General features: G+C 38.9%; 1 protein-coding gene across 9 annotated transcripts in view; it reads left to right on the top strand.

Moving 5' to 3' along the window:
- The window catches only part of CDC42BPA (CDC42 binding protein kinase alpha), a 176,021-nt gene that overhangs the window by 74,241 nt on the left and 77,884 nt on the right, over nucleotides 1–23,896 (top strand). The gene's annotated exons all lie outside the window — the stretch shown is intronic.

The following is a 23,896-nucleotide window of genomic DNA, read 5'->3' as shown; positions in this document are numbered from 1 at the left end:
TGTTTTGCTAAGTAAATGGAAGTACTTAAATTGCGGTACTTTATACCTTAGTATCTAAAAAATACATAATATATTCTGTTCAAAGGAAAATACTAAGTCAATTGTGTCTGCCTTTTTTGGAGGCCATGATTGTGGGTTTTTTTCCACAAACCTAGTAGCCCCTTTTCTTCATTGTATCATTCTCTGCTGAATTCCCTGGTAGTCTTGTGTGCAGAGGAAAAGATTACCTTACAAGAGGCAGAATTTTCAAGTGCACTCAATAGATGCACTTTGCTCTGACAGAAATCAGGAGGAAAGCTCCCAGCTGTTTAAGCTGAATCCTGATGTTGGTATCAGGAACTTGTTTGATATGTCCATTTATTGCCCTTCATTATTAGTGTCTATACTTGCCATTCCTTCTTTTGCTGTGCCTGCTTGGCTGCTTCCTTCCCGAAAAGGGGGTTGGATTTTTTTGGTCCAAAAGGTGTGCTGTGATTTGTTTTGGTTTGTTACTGGGTTGTGTTTTGTTTCCTTTGAGATTGTGGTTTTTCATGAAAGAGCTGTTGCTACAAGTGCTTTAAGTGGGGTGGTGCTAAGCTGCAAATAGCTCTTCCGGAATATTTCAAAGTGTTTTTGAAGAGCTGTGTCTACCTGCCCCCAAAGAGCTCTTTGTGATAACACCTTGTGGAAAAACCCTAGCAGAGTATTGCTTGAATTGCGAAGATTTCAACTATGTAGTTTCTGAGAAACTCCTTGTTTGCTTAGGACCTGCTGTGAAAGGCTTTTGTATTCAGTTCAGTTGGGATCTAACTTTCAGAATGGACTTGTGTTGAGGTGGTATCTCCTATTACCAGGTGGAGAGCACTTCAGGTACTACATAAACTGCTGTATTTTAGCCAAGGAGTCTGCATATAGGGTAGTAACTCTTCCTAGAAGAACAGATGCCCACCTATTCCTCCAAACAGATCAAAACCTGTGTAATCCAGCACTGCTAGCCTGTGATACACAACAGATATGTCTTCATCCTCAAATAGTTAGTGTCCCCAAGAGGAAATAGGTGTTGGTGGAAAATGAAGTAACATTGCAGTTCAAAATATTGTACTAATTATTATGCTTCCGTGTTCCTATGAATGTTAAAAAGCCCTTATGCATTCCCAGGTCCTTTGTTGAAAGATTTTTGGCTTTACCAGTGAGGTTCCCATGTTGATAAAGCTCTAAATGCCCCTTTGGCATTTTATCATCAGCAGTGCTCTAATACAGTGCCTGTTTATAAGGGGGTGTTTTGCAAAGATTAAAACTGAAAAGAGTGTATGTTAAATGGTCAACCTTTGACATAAGACCTTTTCCGCTGTTAGTTGTATTAGGATGCTTGCAACTGGTTCAGCAGAAGAATGAAAAAGAAAAACATTGTCTAAATGCCACTAATGCACTTTTCCTGTGTGTTTAACTATGGTGGCCACATCCTTTCTGAGAGTGTGTTGTACACAGTGGAGAACACAGGAGGAGGAAAATATTACTAAGAGGTGGATAATGTAACATCTGTAGTAGTGGTATTTCAGATGAGTATCCAGTACATGTCAGTATTTGGGCAGAGTTCTAGATAGTGAACTAAAAACATTTTAGCAGATTTTTTTGATTTGGTTTCTTTTTAGGATAAACTTTAGGATAAAATTTCACATTAACCATCCAAAGTGTTGTACTTTGTCAATAATTTGCTTTTTCTCAGAATGGTTTTGTACCTTCAAAAATTGGTATTTCTATTCTGAGAGTGTCATTCCTCTTGCTCTCTTCTGCCACTGACCACTTTTTTTGTTGTCAGTTAGTTTTGACTGGGGGTGATACTGATTGCAGTTGTAGTTCATGTTCAGACCACTGCCATGTCAAATGCAAATGACTTTAGGAAAGTATAAGCATATTGGCCAAGGCTGTGAAACATCAAATACAAGCAACTTCAGCATGTGTTAAACAAAATGGCTATGACTGTGTTTCAGGTTTAGGAGTTACAAATTTGAATGCCATTTCTGCACTAGCATTGTGGGGTTACAGGATGAATTTATAGTGGGAAGTAGAATTGTACAGAGAAGTTCATGATGTTTTCAAAGCTGTATGCTGAACCTCCTGAATTGAAGCAGGAGAAAAGTTGCTAGCTGAAAAATAACATCAGGACTGCTGGGTTTAGGATTAATTTTTCCCCTGGTTTTAATCCACTTTTATAGTTGAAATAAATGCAATGCAATATTTTGAGATAACATCAATCAGAACATTAAACTTTAGCTGTTCTGTTCTTAACCAAATAATCTCTGTGACGACGGTGTGGTGTTTTATCTGACAATTAAATTATGGCTCAGAATGTTTATAAAATGGCATTTTCTTTAATGTGTCCTTTAGTTTTTGCTGTTGTTATAAATGCACCAGCACTGGCATTACCAAATGATATTGGCACCTCCAAGACTGGCTTTAGAAAGAGAACTTCGTCTGTGTTAAGCAGATGTGCAGCAGTTTACAATAAGGAAGAAAATACAGCTGTACATCTCACAAATGCATTACTTCCTTGGGAGTCCTATAAAGCTTTCACTTACTCTTCCAGCTTAAATCTGTACTAATGAAGTGCTCTTTGCTTGTAGGCCAAGGTTAAATATTGTCTTGTGCCAGTTTTTTGCAAAGTGTAGTATCATACAGGGTAAGGCTTTACATTTATTAGGAATTAACATCAATCTGTGTTTTGGTTTTGTAGATTTGTAGCAACTTGATTTTGTTTTGGATTTGTTTTTTTCTCCTGACAAAAGCCTATACATGCATTAACACTAATTTCAGTTTCAAGGTTGTATTGGTACTTAATTCCTTATGACATATGTTGAAAGCTTATGTTTGCATGCATTATCAAATATCCTGGTGTGGACTGGAGGAGAGCTCTTATAGGCTTAAGCTGGGTACCTGCACTTTATTCTGTGTGTTGCAGTGCCTCAAACAGGTAAAATTTGGTTTGCCTACATGGAGATTAACTCTTTAATTATTTTACTGGTGAGCCAGGTTTTTTTCTCCGTTTTATGTGAGGTGGAAATCGAGGTTTCAAATGCTTGGTTTTGTCTAAATCCTTGTAAGTAAAAAAAGATCTCGGCAGATCTGGTTGCCATTGGAAGAAATGTCCCCTGAGACTGCAGAAGAAACACCTGCCCTCCACTTGTACTGGGCATGGGCACAGTGAGTGTGCCAGGGGTGGCTTTGCACATTGTGTCTATGCTGCTGCCTTTTGTGCTAGCTTCTGAGGCTGCCTGTGCATTAGGAAGGCTGCAGCTAAGTCTGTCTCTGCCCTACATTTAATTTGGGACATTCCATTTTTTTGAATAGTGCAGAATTATAAGTGTTAATGTGCTTAAGTCATTTTCATCTTGACTTTCTTTCCTCTCTCTGTTCTGAGCAGGGCTGCACAGTGCTTCAGGGCAGAGTGAATTTGCAGTGTTCAACATTTAGGCTCATGATCCTCCAGACCACTGCAAAAATATTCATTTAAAATAGGCTTCATATATTGGCACACACCCACGTTAAACATAAAATGTAAAATTCTATTGAATGGTAAAACGATCCTCACTTACCTTCTTACTAAGAAAATATTTTGGAAGGATTATGAAACACCTATGCTAATTATTATTTTTGTTGGTTAAGTTTATGGGAGGATACTTAAGGCTACAGGGCAAGCTCTCAAGTTACCTACATTTCAGATGTTGTCTTTTGCATGTGAAAAGATAGGCATGCAAAGCAGAAACACACCTACCGACATAAGGTATGCAAGATGACTGTTGGCTTGAACACTGTGCCTCTGGGTTTCTAGTTGCCCAGTGTTTCAGTCTGAAGGGTGTTAGCATTTTGCACCACCAGATGTATTTTTTTCTTTCACTTTCCTCTTTTCATTTCCTTCATCGACTTCTGAAATTGAAGTTGGGATTCACTGGAACATTTGAGCTCTTAAAATGTAGAGCAGCAGAATTCTCTGTGGAAGTGACATCCTTTTCTGAGAAATACTGAACATAAGGGAATAAATCTGTTAGAGGGATAAAAGACCTGTCTATTCCCTATCAAGCCAACCTCTTTGCTTGTAACAAGAAGGTACCATTTGTCCTCAGTAAAAATCATCTTAGGGACAGCCCTCAAATATTTACTGCAGTTAGCAGGCAGCTGAAATCCGGGATTCTTTGTAGGATCTGTTTCACTTTCAACTATAAGTTTCAGTGCCAGCATATCCATTTTTGACTTGCTGAATAAGTGGTTTTCTGTCTTCTGGGTGTATCCCATCTTTCCTGATCATTAATTTGCTTAAGTGGAAAATTTGGGGGTGGAAGGCCCATCTAGGGAGTTAGCTCCGTTGCGCGGTATGTCTGAGTTGAGTTGGCACAAGGATGAGCCAAGTGCTCTGGCCTTTGGTAAAGTGAACTGTAATTGTGGGTTTGAAAGAAAGCAACAATGCGCTTTAAATGTTTACCAAACCTTGCAACAGACATAATGTCAAACACACACATGAGGATGTCCTCACAAAGTGCTGAGAGTGAAGAAACGGGGCTAGAAAAATAAGGAAAAATAACATCAGATTATTTTGATAGTCTACTGAAAATGTATTGCTGTGGCATGTTGCATGGTTTAGTTTTACATGGAAAACTGTAGGACAGAAAGTTATTTTAGTGAGTATTTGGTGCTTCCTTATGAGGTATTCCTTTACAGAGGTAGAAGAGGTCTGCGAGCCCAGGCTCTGTGTTTCCTCTTCGTTTTTCCAGTGAGGAGGGGCTGGAACAAAGGTCATCTTTCCAGACTCTGGGCTTTCATTTTGCCCTGTGAAGCCTGTATGTTACAAATGCTGGCAGCTGCTCCCATAGTACCCCCTCAGGGCTGCATCTGACCTGCAGTGAGGATTCTGTGAGATTAATGCTTTTTGATTACAATTTGTTGTAGGATTTCCAAAGGAGCCTGCAATGACCTAGAAGCATTTTGAAATGAAAGACCCATATATGCTTGGAATGGCAAGAGCTAGTGGATCACAGTGGCTGGGCTATCATGTAGAAGGCAGATGGTTTCTTTTTCTAGGCAGTATTGTGTACAGTGGGGTTGTTAATTTAAGTGGAAGCTGTGCAATGGGTGACTGAGCTAGCACAGACCTATACTTTGTGTTATTCAAGCAGAAGGAATTCAGAAACCCTAACTCCAGTGCCTTAAACCATAGTAGCCTTGAGTAGTCCTTTCAGCAGAGGTGCTTTTACAAATGTATCCTTTGGTCTTTTTTCTCCCATTGTTCCTCTCTCCCAAAGCCACAAGCTCCAAACATCCCTTCTGCCCTGCTGAAGCAAAGGTTGGTGGGTCTGTGCAGTGACCTGAACGAGGACAACAGTCCAAGTTAGAAGTAACCTTACATTTTAACTAACCTGGGTCAATTTTCCAGTCTGATTGAGAAGAACAGGATTACAGAATGGTTTGGGCTGGAAGGGACCTCAAAGATGGTCCAGTTCAACCCTCCTACCACTGGTGGGGAGCATCTTCAACTAGACCAACTCAAAGTCCCCTCCAACCTGGCCTTGAACACTGCCAGGGATGGGGCAATCACAGCTTTCCTGGGCTACCTGTGCCAGGGCCTCACCACCCTCAAAGTAAAGAGTTTCTTCCTAATATCTTACCTAAATCTACCTTCTTTTAGCTTAAAACCATTCCCCCTTGTCCTGTCTCTATTTGCCCTTTTAAAAAGTTCCTCTTCAGATTTCTTGTAGGCCCTCTTTTGGACGAAATAGATTTAACATGGTCTTTCTACTACGTTCATCACATTCTGCCTGTTTTTTCCCTACATCCATTGTGTGATGCCTGAGATATTTGCTTATTTATTCAACTCTCTTATTTTAAAGAAAAAGGGATACCAGAGGCATGCATATGAAGTTATAGACGGGTAACTTAAATGTAGTTAGCCACAATACCCTCAGAAATAAACTCTTCCCCTTTCTTGTCTGATACCTGCCTCCTAAGCAAGGAAATTCTTGATTCTTGTCAGTTGAGGAAGGCCAGCAAGACAAGGAGTGCACCCTCTGTTCTTTCTGGTGGGTCCCCAGCAGTCCGTCAGCTGGGACAATTACAGGATCATGAGAAGACTCCTAGGAAAAGGAGGAATGTGTAGATGGAGAGCTTTTTTTTATGCATATGATTGTTTTTTATGTTATGATGGGTTTATCTTCTGTGTGCAGTTGTTTGAAAAGCAGATGGATGTGAGCACTCTGTCAGATGGTATGTAATCCTGTTTAAGTAGGAACTGCATATGGTTGTCATGAAACAGAAGTATGTAAACCCTCCTAGAAGTGAAAATGAGAGAGGCAGGCAAGAAATGAAGTTTGATTGGAAAGGGTCCTTTATAGCCTTGTGCCTTAATGGGGAAATTCTTAGTGCCAAAAGTCTTATATAAAAAGCCCTTGCTCTTGCCTTCCAAGTAATAATGTTTATAGCAAGGCTCAGTGGATGCTAAATGTGATGGAACTTTCCAAGAGACACTCTAGCATAAAGATTCATTTGACTTCAGTGGTGTTCGCAGGAAAAAAGAAGTCCGTGTTAGAACATCAGAGTCATGGCTCTGATGCGAGATCTCTGTAAGTGTCATATGAACTTGGAGAAGCTTTCAGAATCTAGAAACTTATTTTGAAGAGAAACCATTCCCACTTGCAAGCTGTTTTTATGTGAGTCAGGCTATAATTTTACACTCATTCTTTTCTGATTATTTCAGACCTGGAAATATTTTCTCCAACCACTCTCTTTGATACCCAAAATCAACACGAGAAAAGTAGGACAAAAACATTTTCCTGTTTCTGAGATTTTAGTCCTGGAAACTGTGGTTCTCAGAGTGTAACTACCTCATTGTTTGGTGAATGAGCATAGAGTTGGTAATTAACACTTGCATTTGGTTTGTACTCCTTGAGAAAGTTCAGGATTGATGCAGGCAGAAATGAGGATGGCAGTTGTGTGATGGAGTTGTCAGTATTCTCAAATTTTTTGTTACATTAGGTCGAGAATGAACTGCCTCATGTTTAATTGTCTGCAGGCTTTCCATTTTGTTATCTCTTTGGGAACACAGTATTTATTTCGTAACTGCCTTCTTTCATAGTGTCTTAGATTTTCAGTTATTAATAGCCTGTGTGTTCCTCAGGTTTCTCCTCAGAATGCCTTTATTTTATTAATGATCATGGGCCCTTTGCTGCTTTCTTTGTATTGGAAATACAATTGGTTTTATGTTGTTAGATGAGATCAGCAGTACGGGACAAATATGTTATGATTTTCTGCATTTGAGTCTCATGTAGATCTGTCATTATATAAATAAGCAATAATAACCTGGCTTTATTGTTTGAGATTCCTGTGGTGTTAGTATAAAACTGTAACATTGAGATGCTTGAATACATTATAATAAGTATTTTAAACCATTGTCTTTTACCTAGTTCCTTGCTAGAGCATTCTTCCTAATGAGTATTTGATAGATTAGGAGTGAGAATGTCTTTGCTATGTGAATTTCCAAATCTGACAAGTAAAAATTTGGTGTTTGAATTGCTGTTCCCCCAGCCACTAAAAGGAATACTTCTTTTTTCTGCATGGTAAATGAAGATATGCTTGCAAGATACCTTAGTTATAATAAGATATCAGTGCAAGAATCTGATTCTGGAAAGGGCAGTTAAGGAAGCATCACTGCAAATAACCTTGTCTCCATTGAAGCTGTTCTGGGGTAAGCATTTTGCTGTTACACTTCCAGAAGAGCTGTTTGTATTGTTAGAAGAGCCTACCTCATGTTCCTTTCTAATATCAGCAAAATATTTCTAGGTTTTAACTTCTTACATGAGAAAAAAATAGGTCACTTAACATCCTGCAAATTAGAATACTGCTTACAAAGCAGATGCTAACGTAAGGTCACGCTTGGTTCAGTTATGGAAGGCTTTGTGGTTGGGGTCACGGAAGCAAGACCTTGTGAAGCTTTATCTGAAAAGTTGTATTAAAATCTTATTGACTCAGGTGCTGTGATGTTTATGCTTTCAGCTTTTCTTTATTAGCTATTGGGGGGCAGCCTTCAGCAACTCTTTGTGCAGCAGGAAGCAGTGATATTGCTGCCACTGTAACTCAGTCATTTTTAATCAGATACAGGGTGTAAAGTCCAGGAAAAGGGCATTAGAAAGGTACAAAAGAGAAAATTCTGTCCAGAAGAGAATAAAAGTGGGAGGAAGGGCTAAAACCTGATCTGCTATAACGGTAGCAAAGTTCTGTCTTCCTTGCATAGGAAATTGAACTTTTAGCACAGAAAGGAATTTACTTTTTGTGCAAGTTCAGCTCTTTCAGGGTTCTGCTTAAGAGCTGAAAATTCAAGCCTTAAGTTCCTATCTGAGATTTAAAATATGTGTTTAATTTATTTTTAAGCAAATGTGCCTTGTAGAATCATGGAATTGTTTGGGCTAGAAGGGACCTTAAAGATGATCTAGCTCCAACCCTCTGCCACAGGCAGGGGCGCCATGTGCTTTGTGTTAACAGAAAAAAGTGTGTTACATATGCAGCTTGAGTACAAAGCCTTCTGTCTGTCCATTATTCTTAGCAAGTGTAGTTGTAGTGTGTTCAAACAGATGCACTCTTTATTTTTTCATACTCTAAAGTTCTGAGATATTTTTCGGTCAAGCTACTGCAGGTACTGCTGCTGCTGGGGGGCATTTAGACCAAATGCATTTCTTCCTTTGTGGCTTCTGGCTACAGTTCCTCAGTCTGCTGCTACCAGGAGTTTCAGGCAGATGTTACAGTGCTTATTGTATCTGGATCGTGCTTGACCATATGCTCTGTTTGTTTTCTAACAACAATGAAAGTAAAAACCACCTATCGAACTTCTGATGTCTCATGTCTGTTATTGCATGGTATAGTAGCGCAGCTGTAGACATACACTTCAAACTTGGTCCAGCTTATTTCCCATGTGTTTCCTTGGTTTTTGGTTGGAATCAAGATTTGATCACAGGTTGAACCTACCCAAACACGTTCTGAATGGTTTATGTGATGGGATGATACATTTTTATTCTTCACTTCTGTTTTGTAAGAATTAGTGCATTGTTTTCATATTTTCCTTCAAATTCTTATTTTGTTCATGTGATTTAAACATAAAGGCCAGTCTATTAAATAGAGCTATTTTATATGAAGAGTTGCTAAAAACCCTATAGATTACTGCTGTGTAAAAGCATGAAAGTGCGGTTTTGATCTCTAGTGCAGTGATCTTCTAGAAAGAACATGCTCTTACAATCTTCCTCAGATGCCAAAGATAGCACAGACTAATGCTTATTTTACATACAAATATTTTGGTATGCTGTATTTATACAAGCACACTTCATTTTTAATATACCTGTATATGCTGCACTGTTTTTGCTTAGCAAAAGAGAACTTGTTACCAGAACTACTTCCATACTGACTAGTCTGGTACACCAAAATCTTTCTGAAGTCTGCAGCTGCATTCTAAGTGGGTGAAGGGCTGTTGTAATGGTTGAGAAGAGGTAACTTTACGACAGGGTGCCACACAGCCTACACAGTGATAAGCAGAATCTGCAGTTTACAAAAACCAGAGAAGCAAGAGCTCAAAATTGTCTGATAGTGATTCTTGACAAGTAAGTGAATATGGTGAGCTGGGCATCCCCTTGAGGTGGATGGGAGTTTCACACCCTGTGTCTGGGACCAGAAGATAGCTGATCATAGCCTCATTATTGTATGAAGAAAGTGGCATACAGGTGTATTGAAAAATAAACACCGTGTAATTTCATATGGTGGATATGTTTTCATTTTTATAGCAGGGTAATAGAGCTATGGAGTTTCAGTCCTGGTTAATTTTATCTCTGACTTTATAGGTGTAGTAACAGCCAAGCTGTAGCTGAGAGTAAGTGGAACTTTTAGATTATGAGTAGTTCTGGAAAGGCTGATAGGTTTTGGGACTGCAATAAATAAGGCAAGATAAGAAATCCACATATGTTCTATTTCAGAGATTGGTTTTGATCATGGGAAAGTGTTGCAAAATAGAGGAATTGGAAAGATAATATTTCTTTATTTACATGCGAGTCTAGCTCTGAAGGGTTTAGTAGTGATGAAAAAGAACTAAATTTCTGTACCATAACGGCTATTTGGTTTTGGTTTATTTTGTACTATTGGAACTACAGTTATGTTTCGGCAGATGTTGGCTGATTGAAGCTTCTTATGTCTAAATTAAAATTGTAGGGATTTCTTTTACAGATCACAGTTTTTGAAGTAGTGTTTTATGGCAGGCTTGGTTATGGATATTTTGAAAGCTGTCCTTCACTCTTACGGTTGTCAGACAACTTGAAGCTTTCAGAAACTTTCATGACAAGGACTGTAAATAATAGTCCAGATTACATTTTAGGCAGAACTTGTGTTCTAGCTGCAGTTTCTCTCTGCTAGAATATTTCTACCAATAAAGCCAAGAGCCATGCTTCCATCACACTGAAAGGGTACAGGTATAATAAAAGCGTTTGGTGTACCCAGTTCCTTCTCTGTCGTTTAAAGTTGATAAGCTCTTAGTGTATAGGTGAAATGTCTGCTGTTACACTCAATAGGCAAATATTTACAGTAAAATTTAATCCAGTTTCTGTTGTTATAGTCTTCAGTTTAGCTGTTTCTGTAGGTCTGATATTCCAGTGTTCCCTGCTGTTCCTGCTGCTTTCCAGCTTTCTGGTGTCTACAGATTTTATTAATATGCATTTATTTTGGTGCCAAGGTTAATAACTAAAATGTTCAATCAGTTTCAAAACTGACCCTGGAGGATTACCACTAATGATTTCCTGCGATTTTTATTTCCTCTTTCAGCACTACCCATTGTCATCTCTCTTTTAGTCAGTTCCTTACCAACACCTTTACTAGTGCTGACATTTGTTCTTTCAGTGGCACTCTTCATGTGGAAGAAAGATCCCCAAAACATTTTCCTGTGGGAATTTGTCTCAATTCCTAATACTGTGGCAAAAGTTAGCTGATCCTCATGAATTGTGTGTTAACAGGAATTCCGATTTTGCTCCCAGACTGATTGCTTTTGAGGGCAAGATGCTTAGGAGAGTTGTGAATGATACATTCAGATACCACCCAGGCGTGTTCCTGTGTAACCTGCTCAAGGTGCCCCTGCCTTGGCAGGGGGTTGGACTGGATGATCTCCAGAGGTCCCTTGCAACCCTAATGATTCTGTGAAAAGATACAGCATTTTTGTGCTGTGGTATCTGGCTTGGAACTAGATCTTTGTATCCCTTCTCACAGATAATTCCAATTAAGGAAAACTGGTAAACGATGATGTCTGACCTTAACTTGCCAAAGGTAAATTGCAGAATATGTCATCAACAATTTGCCAGCTTCATTAGAAACACAAACTGCAAGGAAGCTGCCCAGTTTTCCTGGGTAGATAGGAGTGCTATTAGCTCATCATGCTTGTTCTGTCATTTTCCTGCTTTTCCTGTGAATATGCCAACACCCCAAATTTCTCTCCCATAATGTCAGAATGAGTCAGTAACTTACCTACTCTGCCCGTATCTACATGAATGCAAACTAACCTGTTGATTTCCCTACTTACCTTATGAATATGTTGCCATAATTCTTCTATGTTGCTGCCTGCCAAAACTGTGTCTGCCTCAATGTATTTCTTCCTCCCAGTTTCCATGAACTGAATGTGCATATCATTCATTGTCTTGATGAAACTAACATGCTGAAACATTTTCAGGATATCATGTTAAAACCCTAGGTTTTCCACTTTCAGTCTATGTCTTCCTGTTGCAGGTAATGATTTCTGTGGTTTAGAAAGTGGTGTATAACATTTTGGCTGGGCTTGTGCAATTCAGATCAATAAGCATTTCATAAACGTATTTTATCTCTGTTACCACTACCCAATTGCCTAGTCCAGATCAGTGCAATTTAACATGTGCATAGAATATTATTAACAGCATAAAAAAAATCTTCTGATACCTCTGTTTTATACAGAGAGAGAGAGGAACAAAATAATAGAGATGTTCTGAAAAATCAGGAAATTCCTGTTGCCACATGAAAACAGAGTCTTTTGAACTGGGGTGAAGAAGTTTCTGGTATCCTGTTAGAAATTTTGACACAGTCCTGATGGAGTTCTTGGGTTCTGTTATGACTAAAATTCTCTCTAACTTGGTCTGCTTGAACAAAGCGCAGCAATTACTGAAGACCAAATGTACATGTAAGGTAAAAATGCAGCTCGTGTGTGAAATACATGCATGTTTGTGTGGGATTCGTACTGCAGGCTTCTACATCATTTGTATTTTATGGTCATGAGAATTCTTGACTGAAAGCATCTGATGGTGTGATACTAGTTTGTACAACATTCAGATAGTGTCAGTAATAGTCTTACTGAGATTTGTAATTACATCTGCATAATATATTAAGCAGAACAATTCTGAATACCTTATCTGTTGTGTACTACTTCACTGGAGTTCAGAGCTGGTCCCTTCAGTCAGCTTTACTAGGGAGCTTGAAAGGTGACCATAGGCACATAACAGGAAACTAGAAAAGTGGGTCTAGTTAAGAAAAAGGCAAGTTATAAACCCCATGTCTTTAAGCAGATTGCTGAATTACTTGCCCAGTCTGGTCTTGCAGGCCAACTGATTCACTTGGTGCCAGAGCAGAGGATTTCATGTTAACCCAACATTAGAGTTGAATTTAACCTCAGCAGATGCAAGTTTCAGGAGAGCAGCAGAGGCTTTTTTATGACCTAGTCTAATTGATCTTTTTTGAACCATGATTTCGTATCAGTATACATTTCTGACATCCAAATCTTAAAACTGATGTTTTGTTTGACTTGTTGCATTACAGAAATGTCAGGCAGTACCGTCCCACTGTTACATAGTTTGTACATTCCTCAGCTCCAGAGCCATTAGAAGAAAGAAAATAATTTCTGTTGACATCTAAACAGATGCCTTTATTTATTAAAGGAACTGAATTTCGAGTTGTCTGTTTATCAGCTGGACAGGGTGCTGGGCCATCATCTCTAAACTGTGCTTTGGCCAAGAAAGGTTGGACCAGATGAGCCTCAGCTACAAAATAATCATTGATACAGACATTAATTAAGTCACATAAGTTTGAATATCAACTCTGTAAAAACAAATGTGAAAACTAGCTAAAACTGTTCCAAAATGCACCTTCTGTAACATTACATGTAGCCAAGGACTTACTGTCAGCCTTCCTGTTAGCCATTAGGTACAGAGTAGACAACTAATTCGACTTAAACAGGCAAGCAACAATGAGATTAACTGTAGGTTAAGTGACTGAAAATAGCAACTTAGATCCTCTAAATGACCAGCTATTTAAATGGAGGAGGATTCTAGATGGAAAACAAGCACTGGAGCAAGGGACACAAGAAGGGAAGACGTGAGTGACTTCTGAGGGCTGGAGGTTTCCTGGTACTTTGGAATATTCCTAAATAACTGTTTAAATATAGTATTCTCTGACTTTCTTTTAAAATGTGAATTCAAATCCAGCTTTCAGTCAGTAGCTGCAGTTCTTTATTTGAACTTTAATGCAACACTTGTAATTTTAGCATGTGAAATCCATCATACCATAATCCCCAATAAAAAAAAATGGGCAGTGCTATGAATTGCATAGTTTCCAACTATACATTTTCTCACTGTAACTTCTCACAGTGAATTCTGTTGTATTCTGTCATAGGATCTAAAAATGACAGTGCTTGAATCACCTTCTGTAGTTTTCACTGAGATGCAGGCTTCGGGTTCACTGGGGTTCTTCAGGTGACTTGGCTCCTACATGAGACACAGCCTGACTCTTGCTACCTTCCACTTCAGCTGTATGCTCAGGGCGCTGCTTCTCAGCATTTTAAAGACTCAGAATTCTCTCTGACCAGCTCCTTCCTTCTGCAGTGAATGACTTTTGTGTGAACATTGAATGTGAGAAAGCACAATAGAAAAAATATTGGTAAAATGGGCTGTTACTGAAATAATCAACAGCCAGGCTAGGAGTTTGAAGCACATCCTCACGCAGTCACATCCTTCTGTTCAGTGTTTTCTGCCCTTTCCATTCTGCTTCTATATGAGTCTGTGCTGCACAGCAAAGAAGGGTCAAGGACCTGGTCTTTCTGAGGAGGAAAAGAAATCTCCAGACTGTATCCCATCTTGCTTGGAATCCCATTGTCAGGTGAAAGATTGTAGCCTTAGTCTCTTACAAAAGTCTCATCCAGGTCCTCTGTAGTCTGCAAAGTAGGCAGAGTGGAAGAACCCGTGAGCGTAAGGAGTTGAAATCCAAAGCCACCTTGTATAGGCCAGAAATCTGCTACTTTGAATGTAATCTTCATGTCCAAAAGGAAAGCACCCACTGTCTAAAACCAGCAAAAATAAGAGAAGGGGAGCTACTGGGGAGTTGTATAACCTACCTGCAGTCCCCTGACATAGTCAGAAAGAACCCTGTACATTTTCACACTGAAGTAGCTTAACACAACTGAAAATGTATTGCCACATAGTGATGTAAAACGTGTCTTGCTTTACCTGTCAGGGTAGGACTTGTGACTCAGAAGACTCATTACCAGTTTCTCTCGCATTCCGGTTGGCTGAAGGCTGGTTGTGCCAGGCACAGCTGCTACACTGTGCTAGGTCTTTCAGCAGGCAACTGCTGCCTTCTGAGGCAGGATTCTGAACCTGAGCAACTAGGCACAATGTTCACTTTCACCCTTGAAAGGTTTTGGAGTCCTGAGTGGTATAGTAAAATGTTCCTTCACTTGTGTTTTCCTTATGGATTTAGAGCTGTTGATGTGCCTCTTCAGCTCATTCCACTGGTGGGTTCTCCCACCCTATGTGCTGTTCTCCCTGTGTGGGGGACTTGGTTGAGAGTTGCATGAGAGAGTTGTGATATGATTTTTCATGGAACAGCACACGGGAAAGGTGACAGTCCTCTGCTGCTGCTTTCTTTCCAGTGTAAAGCCTTCAAATGTATAATCCCGTAAGGCACACATTCATTTTCTTGCTGCCTCCAGCAAGGCTTTGATTCTGCCTGTATCACCATCGGTCAGGTTGGTGGTTGACATGGAATGAATAATAACCTGAAATAATCTAAATTTCAACTGAAATGTAATTTAGATGTGCTTTCACACATGCTCTTACTCTTCTCCTCTGTACCTAAAAGTCAGTCACTTTGCATTTTTTGCACTTAATGGCGTTATCTTCTGCTGTGTTTTAACAGCGTGTAAATAGAGTTCCTTCAACACAGTGATTCATGAGTGCATTTTATCTTTTGCATAAACAATCAAAAGACAATAAATATGATGCCACATTTGCAGTACAGGAAAGAACATGATCAAGCTGGGGAGAAGCAAAAGAGGTGATCCTAAATTTAGTTTTATTATTTCAGGAGTAGTAGGTTCTTTGCTCTCCGTTGTTCAAGTTTTTACTTACTTTACTTATCTTCTTTCACAGTAGCATTTAACCTATATACTGTTAATTTAGGGCACAGTTAAGTAGAAGACGTGTGGAAAAGCCATGCTTTTGTCTGTTGTTCTTCAGTAGCCTCCCCCCATCTTTTTCTGGAGGGGGGGGTCAATATTCTTAACATGGCCTCCCATTAAAAAAAGAGGAATCACAAGTATCTGTGTAACTGCTGACTAACCTTTATTGGATGAAGGGGGAAAAGCATCTCTGCAGCACATTAAAATGGCTCTGTAGTAATGTTGTTTTCTGAAACATTCTTCCTGCTGGGCAGTCTTTCAAAAACTGTGTGAAAGCTAAAGCCATACTAGCCTGGGGGCAGAACAGTAAAATACATAGGATGTAATAGTGCTTCTTCACGTGTTGTAGGAGCTATGGCAAGTATTTGATGTATGTATTTGTTCTCTTGGGATGGCATTGTTTTTCTTCTCATTGTAAACCACGGATTTTATTAGCCTCCAGGCTTTACTTGCAGCTTTGCTCTTATCTTTGTTTGGTTTTCCACATAATGCAGGAACAAGGAACAATTTAGATTTTTGTAATGTACTGTTTCCTTATATTTTATGTGTCTTTAAAGTACGTTCTACATTCTTCCGTGTGTGTTGTTCCCCCCACCCCCTTAGTGTATTTTTATTGCTTCACAGTGATTTTTGTTGCTGCTCAAGTACATGGATGGGAGACGGATACACGATCAACATCATATTAAGACTGTATATCCTTCCTTTGGCAAAATGGAAAGAATGTAATGATCTCAGAACTCATATCTCCATAGACCTCACTTTCCCTCACCTCCTATCATTCTTGATGTATTTGTATCTGCGTATTTATTCCTGGAGGAAGACAGAAAATTACTAGGGAAGAGTTACTGTGGGATGCAGTGTGCACCCAGCAGATTAGTTTGGTTTTTCATCAGTGCCAGAAATTTTGTAGTGATTTGGAGCTAACAGCTTGCTTCAGCTCAGGACACTTACAAATATCCCTGATAATTAAAAAAACCCAGACATGTGTGTCTTACAGAGATATATATGCAAACACATATTGAAGGATATGTATTAAAACTTACTAAATTGTGCAGACAGCTTCTGAGTGAACATGCTTCTATGAATTGCCTTCTTAGTATCATCAATGCATTAGAAAACCCCTGAAGATGAAAAGTGTTTTCTTGACTGTCATTGTCAAAACCAGTGAAGTCCTCAGTTTATGTTGTCTAATTTACTCTCAAATTACTCAGTACAATTGCTGTTTCAGAGACTATGTATAGTTGTACTGAAAGGCAGACAACAGAGGCTCCATATCTAAAATGAGAATCAAAAGGAAAGAAAACATTTATCTGCCTGGAATTATGTGTTAAGGTTTTCTAGCATAGGTAGTAATTTGCAGTACAGCAGCTGGGCATATTCCAGATTCCTTGTTAGCCTCTTCTTTCAGGATTTCTTTGACAGATGGCACTCACAGATGGACATAACATTCTTAAGGAGCTTACTCTTTCTACTCCTTTACCCGCCAGTAACTCATGATACTATTAGAAATCTAAAAGCTTTGACATGAATTAGCCTTACTTAGCAGACTTTAATTTTTTAATCTTTCCAATGGGCTGCAGGTACTGGTTGTGGACTTCTTAATCTGTTTACTTGAGTTCTTAGAAGCCAAAATGAAATTCCAGTAAAGTTAACATGGCAAAACATGGCAAATACAGAGTCTGGTTTTGATTGTTTGTTTTGCCTTTTTTTTTTCCTTAATTGTGATGAGAATATTTTTATTCCTATCTTTTGGAGGAAAAGTGTAGAATGATACAAAAGACTACAGTTTAGCAACCCAGAAACAGCTCTGTCAACTGAAATTCAGGGAGTTCTAACAAGCTGCTTGGCATTCCATTGCAATTGCACTGACATCTTAAGTGAATAAACCTAATACTTAAAAGTTGGGTGGTCAATGAAACTTGTGTCTACCACCATCAGCTTAAGCTAGTTTGGTTTTTAGTAAGGGGTTTATAGTATCATCTAATAGACTGCTACAAAAAAGAGCAAACTGCATTCAAGATGTTTGAATGCGCTTCTGTGGTAGTTACTTCTCTGCCAGGTACTTAGAGTTGTTTCCCAATATTCATGCAGCTTTGGACTTGAACTTGAAGGCCATTATTCTCTTAAGTGTTGACTCAAATGGCCGTTTCCTCTGATGAATGTTGTTGGTGTGGAGTTTCTGTTGAGGAATGTGAAACTATAAGCAGAATGATCAGATCCAAAAAAAGCATTGTGACAGCTGGGCAGGTTAGAGAGGCGAAAATAGTGAGTGCCCTCAGCCAGGTCCTCCACTGCACGGCTTTGTAGCTTGTTAGAAAACCAGGAGAACACCAGCTGGACATGGAGAAATGAACTCAGGTTTTCTGTTTTGTTTTCTAAATGTTGTGTAAATTGAAGGTTCTCGGCTGTTCCTTCACAAATAGTACATGGCCTGCTGTGGCGAAACTTCTGGTTCACAGCCTGTTTTCTACTGTTGTTGTTCAGGGTCCCCCTGGTGTAGGCTGCTTGCTTATGTGAGCAGTCCACTCCCTGACATCTGTTTAACCAGAGGCTCCTTCATTTCAAGTTACTGTATTTTCAGTGCAGGCACACTTAATTAGTGGTATAAAGGTAGAATTTAAGCACCTATTTTGTACTCTTCTGCCTGCAAGTACTTGGGTTCAGAAGAGCCATCTATAAGAAACAGTCCTGACAAAACCCCTTTTTTTCTTTATATATTGATACGCCCTGTTCTAGTGCCTGAGCATTCCTGAGAATATAATTTTGTAATAACAAAAAAATATGCATGTAGCTACTGCAAATTAACTAACAATTTAGGTAAGGAAAACACAGGGAGAAAAGTAATCCACGCGCTGGAATATGGAGTTCAGATAAGTAGTCCAGACCATGGTAGTGCCTAGTTTGCATCTTCAGCAAATTCTGTATATATTTTACCGCTCAAAAGTCTTTCTATAAACCTTGCCACTGTTGCCATTCTTGTCTTCCTTTGCTTGTTAAGTTCAAAACTGTTGTACAGAGAGTCTTGGTAGGGTTAAGTAGAGAGTCAGGATTAGGGTAGAGTCCTCAGGTAAGAAAAGCAAGAGACATCAGAGGAAGCTATGACTGTAGCTGAGGCTCCTGATAAGAGAGATGAACCATATGATGAAGTTAGGTTTCTATACAATAAACCAGCTAGCTGATCCTTTAATATTATCTGGCAGCATGTGCAAAGTCTTGTTGGAACTGGTATGTGAAAGATAGACTCTGCTTTGGGGCAACAGAGCTGTGATACTGGTGGGTACCATAATTCTGAGTACACTGTGCCCTGCCACAGACTCATGTGCTGAAGCCATTCCTATAAGGAGAGAAGTCTCCTTTTATAGCCAGGACTCCTTACACAGGGAAAAGCTGTGTGAAGGAGCAGTGGGGTATGGCTGCTCACATAGGGTTATCTAATGACTTGAGGCCCATGTATTGTCTTCACAGTGTCAGCAATGTTGAAGACTAACCTTGATTGCTGAACACTTAGTATAAATAGGGGCTGTCTGTCAGACTTTAGAGCAGGATACAATAGAACCAGAATGTTGTTACTGAAACAAAATTGAAAAGGGAGCTTTAATCATTATTTCAGAATCACAGCATGGTTGAGGCTGAAAGGGATCTCTTGAAATCATCTAGTCCAACTCTCCTGCTCAGAGCGGGGTCACTGAGAGCAGATTGCCAAGTGCCACATTCACCTGGATTTTCAGTAGTCCTTTCAAATTAGTCATAGTTCTGGATTGACTTTGATCCATGAACAGCATAGTACCTCCAGAGCCATTAGGGTATTGTTCTGTAGTTACGTTATTCCTTATTTTGTTTCATGTCAGAATATTTATCTCATTTCCTGAGGGTTGTCTCCTTAAGTTTTACAAATTGCGTTCAGTTAGTAGCAATTTTTATTGCCGATGCTGATGTTTGGACTTCTTAAACCAAATGCTTGTTCTTCAAATTGGCTTTTGTTACTAAAAAAAAAACAACAAAGAACATTTGGTTTGTTTCTCCCATCATCTTGTTTGCACATCTTTCAAAGCTTTCATACTTGTGCCTTGAATTTGCATCCTGAATGACCATCATAAAAAGCTATTTGAAGCCTGTTAAAATTACCTAAAAAGAAATACAGTACAAGGCTCTCATGTTTCTATGCATGAATTTTTACTCAGCAATGCTATTCTGATCAATGCATTATTAAATATTCAAATTTTCAATTCTCTGTGTGCCTAATTTTACGTTAGAGTTCCTACAAGGTGTTTTTTTTTTTGTCTGATATAAATAACTCAGGAATGAGTTTTGCTTGAACATTTATCAGTTTCAGGATGCATTGGATATCAGACCTTCCGTTATGTCCACAATTGTTTGTCATTAGGAATTGTCTTTCTTCTGATCATGTCTACAAGTCTTCTAGTTTTATTTTGTAGGTGTTTAAAATTACATCTGTAAATCAGCATTGTAAGGTACTAAATTTAAAATGGTAGAAATTTAAAGTGGAACAGAGTGTGTTCCTGGTTTTAGTCTGTAAAACTGACAAGACAATAGAAATAACCCTTAGACATCACAAATGACTTTGGCCGGACGTCTCTTCAAGATACTGTATGAGGAGCCTAGTCTGGATGTGAGGGTTTTCTCCAAAGGTTCTGTCAGTTAATGAGCATTTTAGATAGAAGACAGTAACTCCAGGGGGGGATGTAGCTGCCAAGCACTTATCAAAAAGGATTTTTTAAGTCACCCCCTTTTTTTTTTAAAGAAGGGGAAAAAAATTGGGTATAAGCAGCTTTGAAAAATAATTATCCTTGTTTTAGGGTGTAGATGAGAGGTCCATTATTTGAAAGCAAATACATATGCACAGAGGCCATGGGGAGACATTTTTCTAAGGTAAATTAATTCTAGGACATTACAATATGATGTGGTGGAGCATATGTTTATAAGCCAGTAATTGCATGCAGTTCAAGTGTTCAGGAATGAATATTGGTGCCTGAACAAACTCTAGATGTATATGTGTTGGCTGATGCATTCATTCCCTGATGTTTGTTATTATTGCCTTTATTAGCATTTGAAATTAATAAAGAACATTGGATACCATAAGGTAAATACTGTGTTGTGTCCAGGATACTTGCGTGAGTGGCAGAAATTAAAGGCTGTAGAGAGAAGGGCTGGGAGAGGACTTGGAGAGGTCAATTCATACTTTTCTACTGCTGCAAGGGAAGATCGAGCTACAGCTAAACCGTCTTGGTAGATGTTTGTCTAACCAGTTCTATAAAATCACAGTGCTGGAGATGGTGAAATTTCCCTAAGCAGTTTGTTGCAGCGTCTTACTGTTGTTGTTATGAAAGTGTTTTCTGCTGTCTCACCTAAGGATCTTTCATTGGGATTTACATTCCTTACTTCTTGTGTTCCCACACTCAGTGTGGCTAACAATTCGCCTTTGTCCATTTTGCCTTTTATACTTCAAGGCTGTGGTGCAGGTTCTTTGTAGTAAGAGAGAAATTTAAGTACCAAATTTTCAGGAGACGCGGGATTTACTTCTCTCAATCTGGATTAGGGATTAAAAAAGTACTCTTTGGCACAATGTGTAGTCTGAAATTGAGTAAATTTGGATTCAGTACCTGATTCTGTACATGATATAGCACATGTGCTGCATCTCGTACCTGAAACCTTGATTTCTGTATTGTGTTTCATTTAGTTTTGTGATATTTCTAAGAATAAAACTCTCTAAGGATCTGTAACAGTGTAAATACAAAATTGCACACACTGGTCAATAAATATTGACTGTATCACAGATCTAGACCCTTTATTGTCTTGGTTAGGTTGATATTTTCTAGTAATCGGTGGGAGTCTGTCCACTGACTTTAAGAGATTTAGATGCATCTGCTGCTGCTGAGAGTAGCAAGATTCTTTTAATAGTGGTGAATTACTGTGTGTTTCTGCAACAACACAGACACAATGATTTATGATCAAGAGTTAATGAGAAAACAAGGGAGTTTTACAGCATCAAGGTGCTGTTTAAGAAAAAAAACAAGTTGAACCTCCTCATTGTAATTTTAAAATAAGGTTGTTTATCGGGTTCTTTTCTGTTCATGTAGTTGCTTTGCTTGTTAAGGCTTAAACTAAAAAGTGTTTCGTTTTTGACTACTCCTGTTGACTGCAAGGCTACAATGTCTTTTTCAGTTGCACACTTTAGTTTGTCAGCTTTACATGAAACAGGTTTTGTTTAATATACAAACATGATGCAACTGTTTGGGTGCTATGTAAATAGTAAGGTTGTGATCAAAGTGATTTAAATGATTTTGAAGTCAATTGAAATACTCACTTTTTGGATTCCACCCAGAAGTGGAGGAGTGTCTGTTTAGGAGAAGGCACAGTAGAGTCTTGATAAGAGGCACGGTTAATGAAGTACAACATATCCCAGTTTTCTCATGCTGCTATCTTGTGCAGCCTATCTTATTGGGATTACTAAAGAATAACTGCCGACTGCCCAAATCTAATTTGGCTCAGTGCACATCGCTCTTTCTGCCAGATGGAGCCTATTTCTAGTTTTGCTCACTAGAACTCAGATAAACTATAGTTGGCAGAATGTGGCAACTTTGACTTTGATACAACCCAGTACGCTGAACTGGACAACAGAAATAAGCTGGTGGGCATCAATGTCCATAGGTTTGACTGTGGAAAAAAATGCATCCTTTGAGGAGTGTTCCTGATGGAAGCTCACCAGCTGTTTCCCTCTGTGGATCTGGCCTGAGCTGTCAGTATGGCATTGCTGAATACCTTAATAAGAACTTCACAGGCACCAGATTTTCTCCTTTTATTGGAGTTTTGCCAAAACCAAATGTCTTCATTTTTTATCGTGGATGTAGCATTTTTGTGTGAGGAGGATTGCGGAAGAAAAAAAACCTGAAACAGCAGAAGGGAGTGAAGTAAACAGTTTGCCAAACTTCTGTCTTGACTAAGGATAATCCTGTGTTCTGGAAGAATTTTGGATAAAAAGTCCAGGCATTCTGGCAGTAAGATCTTGGTTATATATTTTTTTTTCTGGGTAGGTAACCTGGCAAAGGATCCCATTTCTTGTTGTAAGAGTGGATAATTAGAATCATTGATGTCTGCTTGTAACCTTTTGATTTATACTTTTGGGGAATGCTCTTGCATATATAATGAGGGAATAATGTGCTGCGAAATTGTCAGTTAGTAATGAGTTGTCTGGATCAGTTTCTCTGTGCCAGCTTTTCTGATTTGCTGATATCTCAATTTGCATTGGTAGCATTAAAAAACTACTGTTCATGTGAAGATTTCACAGGAAAATAATGTAAGCTATTCACTTTGTTCTGTACTGTCCAAGCACAGCATGTCTTGGGGTGTGTGACCTGTTCAGGAAAATCAATTCATTTCCATGTTTTTATAATGTCGACATTACAAATAAGAATTTGTTCTCCAGATTATCCATTTCTTATCCAATGGGCTAAAACAAGCTGGTAGCTCAGCTGTCAAATTTCTGCTTTAAGACAGGTCTGTTTCTTTTCTCAGCCTTGGCTCACGTTGCAGTTGCATTTAGAACCACCTAAGCCCCTTTATTATCATTTCAGTGCTTTTTAAAGAGCTCAGCTGTGTACGTGAGGACAGTCCATTAGCATCCAAAATGATCATTTCATTGAGGACATAATTGAGAGGTGCCCCCTTGCACCATCTGGCCACCTTTTGTTGATAGCAGTTGCAGAGAAGGATTCACCTTTTCCTCCATTTCTGCCTGATCCTTTTTGATGTGAAAAAAAAAAGGATAAACGCACTCCAAATGAATAACCAAAGTGATTACATTCTGCATGGTAACTGTGCAGTTACCAAGAAGAGAGATTCCTACTGCTCACAAACTTTTAAATACCAGTTTATGTACTGCTCACAAACTCTTAACTGCTACTTATGTGGTAAGTTTATCACATAGACTTTAAGCTGTGGGCCTGGGAGCTGGTCCATTGACGTAATCTTTGGTAGTGTCTGACACAACTGATTCTTTATCATTCTGTTATGGTTCTTGCATTAAATGTCACCTTTTTTTTAAAGTGTATCTTCCTTTCTGTTTGTGTGATCCCCTGCCTTCATGAGGCTGCCTATGAAATAGAATGAAGGTTCTTCTAGAATCTGCTTGTAGACCCGAGGAACTCCATGTGGTCTTGCAAATAACTCAAAAACAGCGATTCAGTGATTCAGAGAATGACATAGACCTCAGGAACCGGTTTACTTTAAGATGATCAGATAATTCAGGTTAGAAGGAACTTAAGTAGATTGTCTAGTCCAAATTTCAATATGCAAGACCTCCGATTCCTGAAGTTTTGTTTAGGCTCAGAAATGAATCCAGGGGAAAAAAATACATTCACATATAGTGAAAATTCTTTTTCGTTTGTTCTATGGCTGGAATGTGCTATGGATTTAGCATGT

This window comes from Pezoporus flaviventris, unplaced genomic scaffold (genome assembly GCF_033815535.1).
Source record: "Pezoporus flaviventris isolate CSIRO_AGI_PZ_B2104156 unplaced genomic scaffold, CSIRO_AGI_Pfla_v1 ptg000083l, whole genome shotgun sequence".
Taxonomy (NCBI): domain Eukaryota; kingdom Metazoa; phylum Chordata; class Aves; order Psittaciformes; family Psittacidae; genus Pezoporus; species Pezoporus flaviventris.
Note: the sequence above shows the minus strand (reverse complement) of the source record. Positions and strands in the feature narration are given on the sequence as shown.